Raw genomic sequence first — 10,297 nt, forward strand, 5'->3', positions numbered from 1 at the left:
CTAGTGGTTATATGAAAGTTGCCAAACAAATTATAAGTATCAATAAATGAAATATCACATCAAAATAATAAATTGCAAACAATTTTTTTTAATCAAACAATAGAAGCAAAATTCATGATATTAAGCAAAAATGTAGGGCTCTGAATTCAATAGAGTGCCCATAGAAGATGACATGAAAATTGCCTTCCAACAAGGCTATGGAGCCGTGGCTAAATGCCTAAGAGAATTGAGTGGGAAAACACAAGATTCTGATGCATCCATCACATAGTTAAATAAAATAAATGAAAATTAATTAAAATTGAATACTTGAGCAATAATCTATTCGATGTGAATTTCCAACATAAAGTGACTATATTTGTTTTAAATAAGAAAGCAATGATAACAATACACATGGTATGTTTTCTCGTGTTTATAGACAAGCCAATGTGATTGCTGACTTCCTTGCCAACAGGGAAGTGACGTGTAAAACCTAGCTTTATTGGACCCATGGCGATAGGTTGGACTTTGAACTTGCGATGTATCTACTCCACAAGAAAAGTCAAGGGAGTAAAGTTAATGAGTATTAGTACTATTATGACTTTGCGTGTTTATAGAACTTCCAATAACTTCTATTCTAAGTCAAGTGGCCAGAGAGGACATAAGAATTGATGTGAATTTATTTCGCATGCTTTTTGGGTGATTTCATATATTTTCTAGAGGATTGCCTTAACTCTGGAAATTTTAGCAGCATTTCCTGGATCTTCCCATAGTACTAGTACGGGAACGTTGCCGGTAACATTTGTGGTGACCCATGATTTTGTTCCCATAAAGATAGAGAAGGTTCGAGGTACTTTAAAATAATTATTATATATAGTCCAATTGTAATTTACTTATTGATCACTCATTTTGGATTAATGATCCCATGATTTTTTTGTAGGAAATGATGTTTTTTATAAATATCTAAATGATATTACATTGGAGATCTTTGGGTTCACCATACGTACATGGTGGAATGCCCAAAATCAATAATTAAAAGATTAACTCATAAACCATTTGGCTATGTTGTTCGGAAATGACACATTCAACAAAACCAAGGTCCTTTAGAAAGATGACAAGTTTCTAAATTATGTGAGGGACCAATATAGGACACATTTAGAGAAGAATAGAAAGTACGAGCGTCCCCCCATGATTCGAGAGAGGGATTGGAAGGACCTGGTTTCAGATGGAAAGGAGAAAGCTGAAAAGAGAAAAGGGCATACACCTCTGGGCAAAGAAAGGTATGTGATACTATTAACAATGTAATTATGTACTAATTACTCTTTATATTTACATAATCTAACATATTTCAAACTTTTCATAGGTTGTCCGACACATCGAAGGCAACTAAGGCAAGACTAGAAAAGCACGAGCAACACAAACTTGTCTCTAGTGGTTATATGAAAGTTGCCAAACAAATTATAAGTATCAATAAATGAAATATCACATCAAAATAATAAATTGCAAACAATTTTTTTTAATCAAACAATAGAAGCAAAATTCATGATATTAAGCAAAAATGTAGGGCTCTGAATTCAATAGAGTGCCCATAGAAGATGACATGAAAATTGCCTTCCAGCAAGGCTATGGAGCCGTGGCTAAATGCCTAAGAGAATTGAGTGGGAAAACACAAGATTCTGATGCATCCATCACATAGTTAAATAAAATAAATGAAAATTAATTAAAATTGAATACTTGAGCAATAATCTATTCGATGTGAATTTCCAACATAAAGTGACTATATTTGTTTTAAATAAGAAAGCAATGATAACAATACACATGGTATGTTTTCTCGTGTTTATAGACAAGCCAATGTGATTGCTGACTTCCTTGCCAACAGGGAAGTGACGTGTAAAACCTAGCTTTATTGGACCCATGGCGACAGGTTGGACTTTGAACTTGCGATGTATCTACTCCACAAGAAAAGTCAAGGGAGTAAAGTTAATGAGTATTAGTACTATTATGACTTTGCGTGTTTTTAGAACTTCCAATAACTTCTATTCTAAGTCAAGTGGCCAGAGAGGACATAAGAATTGATGTGAATTTATTTCGCATGCTTTTTGGGTGATTTCATATATTTTCTAGAGGATTGCCTTAACTCTGGAAATTTTAGCAGCATTTCCTGGATCTTCCCATAGTACTAGTACGGGAACGTTGCCGGTAACATTTGTGGTGACCCATGATTTTGTTCCCATAAAGATAGAGAAGGTTCGAGGTACTTTAAAATAATTATTATATATAGTCCAATTGTAATTTACTTATTGATCACTCATTTTGGATTAATGATCCCATGATTTTTTTGTAGGAAATGATGTTTTTTATAAATATCTAAATGATATTACATTGGAGATCTTTGGGTTCACCATACGTACACGGTGGAATGCCCAAAATCAATAATTAAAAGATTAACTCATAAACCATTTGGCTATGTTGTTCGGAAATGACACATTCAACAAAACCAAGGTCCTTTAGAAAGATGACAAGTTTCTAAATTATGTGAGGGACCAATATAGGACACATTTAGAGAAGAATAGAAAGTACGAGCGTCCCCCCATGATTCGAGAGAGGGATTGGAAGGACCTGGTTTCAGATGGAAAGGAGAAAGCTGAAAAGAGAAAAGGGCATACACCTCTGGGCAAAGAAAGGTATGTGATACTATTAACAATGTAATTATGTACTAATTACTCTTTATATTTACATAATCTAACATATTTCAAACTTTCAATAGGTTGTCCGACACATCGAAGGCAACTAAGGCAAGACTAGAAAAGAACGAGAAACACAAACTTGTCTCTAGTGGTTATATGAAAGTTGCCAAACAAATTATAAGTATCAATAAATGAAATATCACATCAAAATAATAAATTGCAAACAATTTTTTTTAATCAAACAATAGAAGCAAAATTCATGATATTAAGCAAAAATGTAGGGCTCTGAATTCAATAGAGTGCCCATAGAAGATGACATGAAAATTGCCTTCCAACAAGGCTATGGAGCCGTGGCTAAATGCCTAAGAGAATTGAGTGGGAAAACACAAGATTCTGATGCATCCATCACATAGTTAAATAAAATAAATGAAAATTAATTAAAATTGAATACTTGAGCAATAATCTATTCGATGTGAATTTCCAACATAAAGTGACTATATTTGTTTTAAATAAGAAAGCAATGATAACAATACACATGGTATGTTTTCTCGTGTTTATAGACAAGCCAATGTGATTGCTGACTTCCTTGCCAACAGGGAAGTGACGTGTAAAACCTAGCTTTATTGGACCCATGGCGACAGGTTGGACTTTGAACTTGCGATGTATCTACTCCACAAGAAAAGTCAAGGGAGTAAAGTTAATGAGTATTAGTACTATTATGACTTTGCGTGTTTTTAGAACTTCCAATAACTTCTATTCTAAGTCAAGTGGCCAGAGAGGACATAAGAATTGATGTGAATTTATTTCGCATGCTTTTTGGGTGATTTCATATATTTTCTAGAGGATTGCCTTAACTCTGGAAATTTTAGCAGCATTTCCTGGATCTTCCCATAGTACTAGTACGGGAACGTTGCCGGTAACATTTGTGGTGACCCATGATTTTGTTCCCATAAAGATAGAGAAGGTTCGAGGTACTTTAAAATAATTATTATATATAGTCCAATTGTAATTTACTTATTGATCACTCATTTTGGATTAATGATCCCATGATTTTTTTGTAGGAAATGATGTTTTTTATAAATATCTAAATGATATTACATTGGAGATCTTTGGGTTCACCATACGTACATGGTGGAATGCCCAAAATCAATAATTAAAAGATTAACTCATAAACCATTTGGCTATGTTGTTCCGAAATGACACATTCAACAAAACCAAGGTCCTTTAGAAAGATGACAAGTTTCTAAATTATGTGAGAGACCAATATAGGACACATTTAGAGAAGAATAGAAAGTACGAGCGTCCCCCCATGATTCGAGAGAGGGATTGGAAGGACCTGGTTTCAGATGGAAAGGAGAAAGCTGAAAAGAGAAAAGGGCATACACCTCTGGGCAAAGAAAGGTATGTGATACTATTAACAATGTAATTATGTACTAATTACTCTTTATATTTACATAATCTAACATATTTCAAACTTTTCATAGGTTGTCCGACACATCGAAGGCAACTAAGGCAAGACTAGAAAAGCACGAGCAACACAAACTTGTCTCTAGTGGTTATATGAAAGTTGCCAAACAAATTATAAGTATCAATAAATGAAATATCACATCAAAATAATAAATTGCAAACAATTTTTTTTAATCAAACAATAGAAGCAAAATTCATGATATTAAGCAAAAATGTAGGGCTCTGAATTCAATAGAGTGCCCATAGAAGATGACATGAAAATTGCCTTCCAGCAAGGCTATGGAGCCGTGGCTAAATGCCTAAGAGAATTGAGTGGGAAAACACAAGATTCTGATGCATCCATCACATAGTTAAATAAAATAAATGAAAATTAATTAAAATTGAATACTTGAGCAATAATCTATTCGATGTGAATTTCCAACATAAAGTGACTATATTTGTTTTAAATAAGAAAGCAATGATAACAATACACATGGTATGTTTTCTCGTGTTTATAGACAAGCCAATGTGATTGCTGACTTCCTTGCCAACAGGGAAGTGACGTGTAAAACCTAGCTTTATTGGACCCATGGCGACAGGTTGGACTTTGAACTTGCGATGTATCTACTCCACAAGAAAAGTCAAGGGAGTAAATTTAATGAGTATTAGTACTATTATGACTTTGCGTGTTTTTAGAACTTCCAATAACTTCTATTCTAAGTCAAGTGGCCAGAGAGGACATAAGAATTGATGTGAATTTATTTCGCATGCTTTTTGGGTGATTTCATATATTTTCTAGAGGATTGCCTTAACTCTAGAAATTCACTATAGAGAGAATTACAGAGAGCCTGAGAAAATGGGTGGTGCTAGAAAGAGAATTGAGTCACCTAGCTGTGTGCAGCTTTAGAATGAAAAGAAGCTTTGGTGCCTTTTGAAGAAAGGTGGGTTTAGTAATTACATTGAGAGGCTTCAAGGGAGAAATCAAGATGTTACTAGGTATTTTGCTAAGAACTGGAAGGATGGCTCAATTATTCTTCACGGTCAGAGGGTCCTGATAGATGAAGCCCTTATTGCTCAGGTCACTGGGTTATCTATGGATGGCATGAAGTATTATAGAGATAGGGCGTACATGAAGAAAGCTTTGCAGGGTTTCCCTAAGGAGGAGGAGGAGCGAGATAAAATTGTCAAGAAGACGGCTAGCTACTATGATATTACAGTCATCAAACCTTTCTGGCAGAAGCTTCTCAAGGTAATTATGAGTTATCTCACTTTGGCTGGTTGGTATACTATGGTGTATGGCCACCATTTTGTTATTCTGAATCATTTCTGCCATGGAGTGAAAATGTCTTTCCCATTCTACCTCATGTCTTCCCTTAGGGCTAATTTCAGTGACCACCATAAGAACCCTACTAAGTTTCCCATTATGGATGAAGTCTTGTTGGTTCTTATTGATGCACATTTTTGTGCTCTTCCTCTCCTTGACGATTTTATCCATATTTCTTCTGAGAATGATGATATTAGTGTGGGATACTCTGAGAATGATGATTATGGGTCTAGGTCTGAGGAGACTACACGTCCCCTGAAAAAAGCTAAAGTAGAAATTCCTTTGAGCTCTAAACCCAAATCAAGGAAGGGTTCAACATGTCATAAGAACATTTTTATGTACTTCTCCTCTACTTCGACTAAGATTGGCTCCCCCTCTTCTTTTGAGAAGCAAGATGATGATAAGAACCCTGATAACCCTAATGTCCTAACCCCTCCTCTTTCCTTTAAGGAGACTAGTAATATGGGTGTGGCTGGCATTGCTGACCTTAATCCTAAAAGTGATGAGCTAAATGATAAGAGGGAGGATTATAGAAATGTGTAGAGTTTGGCTCGTGATAATGCAATCAAAACCTTCAGTTTGTTCAAGTGGCTATTTCATGAACTCTAAGAGATGTAGATTAACCAAAGAGCTCTAGGTAGCAAAATGGATTCCCTCCTTGTTGGTTCTTCTCTTGGTCTGCACAATGATGGGAATTGGACTGGGGATGAGAAGAATTCTACCATGGACTGTATCAAGAAAATAGGGGAAGGGGTTGACCATCTTAAGAAAAATATAGAGGAATGCATCAACCAGGTTGAGGATGGCTACAAAAAAATCCTGGACACCCTCAAGACCATTATGGTTAGTAGTCATAAAATTGTTAAATAAACTAGAATGTTTATGAATACCATGGTGAAAATTCTGAACCAACTGGATAAGGCTATTGTTGTTATTGATGAGGAATCTTAGGCGGCTCAAAGTGGTGAAGGACCCTACAAAAGGACTCGAGGGAACATGAAGAAGAAGGTAGCCTTTCAAAACTTGGATCATAATGCTATGCAAGCTGTTGTTGATACCATGAATGCCCTAGAGGTTGAGGTCATTGAGACCCTCAGAAGCCTAATGTAATTGGGTTGTTTTCTGATGCTGGTTTTTTCTGTGTCTAGGTTTGGTCTTTCTGCTATCTTTTTGTGCCCAGTTGGGCTTTTGTTGTCTCTTTGGCTGCTTCTTTCTAGGCCTATCCTTGCAGCCCATTTTGTTTTGAAAGTTTCTATCTGATTCTAATCCTGTTAGAATCATTTTGTAAAGGGTTTCGGGTCCCCTTCAAAACCTATTTTTTCTCTAATCCAAACCATTCACATGGTATTGGAATGCAGCCTGTTAAGCATGGAACACAACCTGCACATGATGAAGGTTGTGGTTTGCATCTTGGTACTAGAGGTATTCATGTACTATACAAATTTTTTAATGTAATTATTAATACAATTAAATATCTTTAATTGAAATTGGTGTAGTAATTAATGTAACCTTTTTTATTTTTATTTTAGAGCATGTAGAGCATGGTGAACAAGTGGAGCATGATTAGGGTAGACAACATCAAGAACGTGATGTGCCCCCATTAGGTAAAGAGGACCACTGTTATTCCTTTAAATGAATTTATTTTCAATTGGTGTATTGATTAATGTAACCTTTCATGTGTGTTTCAACTCTAGAGGATTTAGAGGGTGTTCAACATGTTGAGGATGAAGCTAGACAAAATGATCAGGAAGATGATGTGGCCCCATCAGGTAAAGAGAACCCCTATAATTTTCTTTTAATTAATGAAATACTTGTAACAATAATAAAAAATCTTATGAATTTAACCCATTTCTTTGTTATTGTAGTAGAGCCGCTTTTGCCTATGCATCCTCATTGTGAGTACAAGACTATGCATACATTAAGATCACAAGCAAAGGGCACAACAACTGAAGAGGGGAAAAATGATGAAGAAAATGATGCTCCACTTAGTGTTTACTTAGCTTAAAATAAAAAATAAATAAAAATAATTGTAATTGTATTATTTGTTAATGAATGAATTTTATGTGTTAATGAATGTAATTATGTATTAATGAATGCTAATGAATGACATGTGTTAATGAATGTTTATGAATGCTACGTGTTAATGAATGTTAATGAATTCTATGTGTTAATGAATGTTATGTGATAATGAATGAATGCTATATTTTATTAATGGATGAAAGAATGAATGAATGTTATATGTTAACGGGGAATTTAGAGTGATGTTAGGGGAGAGAAGGGCCAAATGAGATTCCACCTTCATGTGGTTGGCCCTGTTAAGTAGAGAATATTAAACTATTATTGAAACAAAGAGAAGCTCAATAAGGTAACACACTTTTCAATATTTCATTATGCTCCACTATTAATCTAATTGAATAATATGTATTGAATCTTAATTGCAAGGTCTAATAGAGCCAACATGAACAACAACACAAGAAGTTACTTAGTGGAGACCATCAAAGGTAAGGTCCTTGATTAAGATTTTTTTATTTATATTAATATTGCTGATTACATAAGCAAATATTCATTTAACTTTTTAAAATGCTAGTCACCAAACCAAATAGTTGTCTAAGTCTGAGATCAAAGATTAGCAATTAGGAGTCACCAAATACATCAAATAGTTGTCTAAATTGTTGGCATATGATGAACCAGTATGATAATATATGTTGTCATTGATGTCAATAAGTATAGGTCAACCAGTATGAAGAGATGTAGTGAACCGGTGTCAGGCTTTCACTAAGTGTTACTACTAGTTGGTAGTCTCAGCTCTAGGGTTTCCGGTTTGGCAATCTAGCTTGTGCGATGCAACCAGTGATAAAATGTGATGAGTTAGCTAAGAAATAAGGATGAGATCGAGATGCCATGTCATTTTTGTGCATGTGAAGGATTTCCTTGAGGATCTTGCATGTGAAGATTGATTGCATTAAAAGTCTACCTCAGGAATGAACATTCTTCTTAGCGGTATGAGAAGAAAGCATGATGGGTTACTGATTTCTATGTGCGGTGAATAATGGATGATGCAGAATGACTTGTGATCTGTTTGAGATTGTTTCATTCTATGTAAAGTGGTTGGATGGTCGGTGTTGGACCCCTTGTAATTGTAAACCTAAAATACTTAGGGTTTAGGGTTTATGTTACTGACCTAATTCTTGTTTATAAGGTCTGTAAAGCGGAAAAATTGCGGTCAAACCCTAGTTGCTCTCCCCTCTTCCAACTCCGAGGAGAGAGAAGGGAGGTTCGCTAGGATTCGATGGTTTTTCACTTAGGGGAGAGACTTTACATTCAAAAGAGGGGTTGAAACTCATAAGATCCAATCCCACACAATGTAAGATTGGATGCTAAATGAATTTCAAGGGTTAGGAAAGCAAGGCTACCCTCTTTTGTAAAGAATGTTGTTAAGGAAATTAAGCTAAGCATGCATAAAAAGTGATAAAGATTCACTTATAAACTGAGTTTGGGTTATAGGATGAAGCTGCGGACCTGGAATTAGCAGTAAAATGTCGATACGGCGCTGTCCTGCAAATTTGAGCAAAAGTTATCGGGACGATGGCGCCCGGTGCCACGGTCCTCCGAAAAATCCGCGAAACGAAGGGGGATCTGTTCGTCTCTGCACAAGGATTCCAGATCTTCAATTTCAGCCGCGTACCTGCAACCTACACACAGAAAAGCGAAGACGATTGGGGGGTTAGGGATTAGGGGTTTGCCTTTAGGTCAAACCCCGGTTTTGGAATTAACCAAGAAATGAGCAAGAGCTGTAAATGTAAATGACTGTAAAACAAGTACTAATACCTTCTTCTAAGGATGTTTGTATCCTTATGTGTGAAGGTTTAGATGTTGTATATTGTATGTTGTATGTTGTAGCATGTAGTATGTGATATGTGATCTCCTCTTCAATGGTTGAATCCTTGTCTTGAATGCAACACTTAGCCTTGAATGAAGACTTAGAAGGAATGCTTGAATGCTTGAATGCTTGAATGTTTGAATATAATTTCCACGCCTCTTCCATCATATCGAATGAAAGAGGAAAATGTAGTTTATATACTTGTCATTTAGGGCTGATAGACTGATTTTCCCGACCTTAGGCCGACCAGGAAAGTTAATTTCCAATTTGCAAACAAAAAGACCCGAGACCCCTTAGGAGACCGGGCCCAAAATAGGACCCAGGGACCAGGGCGCTGGGCGCTCTGGTCCCACCTCCCGGGACAGCAGGGTGCAAGGAGGTTCAGGCCAGGGTGCTTGAAAAATGCAGTTTTCAGTGTCGTGAGCAAGTTTCAGGGTCTCCATTCAGGTTGCGTGTTGCGTCGCCATCGTGAAGACCGAAATGCAGTCGAAATTGCAAGTGTCACAATTTTAGGACGCTACAAGGTCGATGAGTTTTGATATTGTTTTTGTTGGCCAAAGTTGTGTGTGTATCTGAGTGATGAGATACTTGCCAGACCAGTGAGTGCAAATTGCAAAGTGTGATTGCAGAGTAGAGGAACTGAAAAGGATCTGCCTTATCATATAGTGTTGTTATTAGATCAGAGTTTAACCTATTGTCTTCTAACCATTTCAACAAAAGGAAAATTGCTTGGCCGAGTAGCTTTAACAGGCTTACTATAAATCCTCTAACCAGGTGACTCAATTTCATTGAATTCTTTAAATCCTCTAGCGAGGTAACATTTAACAGGGTATATATCCATCCCTTAACTAGGTGATCTTTAGCAGGATCGGTTCCTAGCAGAACCTTATTGTAAAGTCTTTAACCTAACTAGGCTCCTAATAGAGCACGCTTCAAAAGAGTTAAAAACAAGCTTGTGGGTATTATCTCGACAATGGTTTTTCC

This window comes from Cryptomeria japonica, chromosome 5 (assembly GCF_030272615.1).
Source record: "Cryptomeria japonica chromosome 5, Sugi_1.0, whole genome shotgun sequence".
Classification (NCBI taxonomy): domain Eukaryota; kingdom Viridiplantae; phylum Streptophyta; class Pinopsida; order Cupressales; family Cupressaceae; genus Cryptomeria; species Cryptomeria japonica.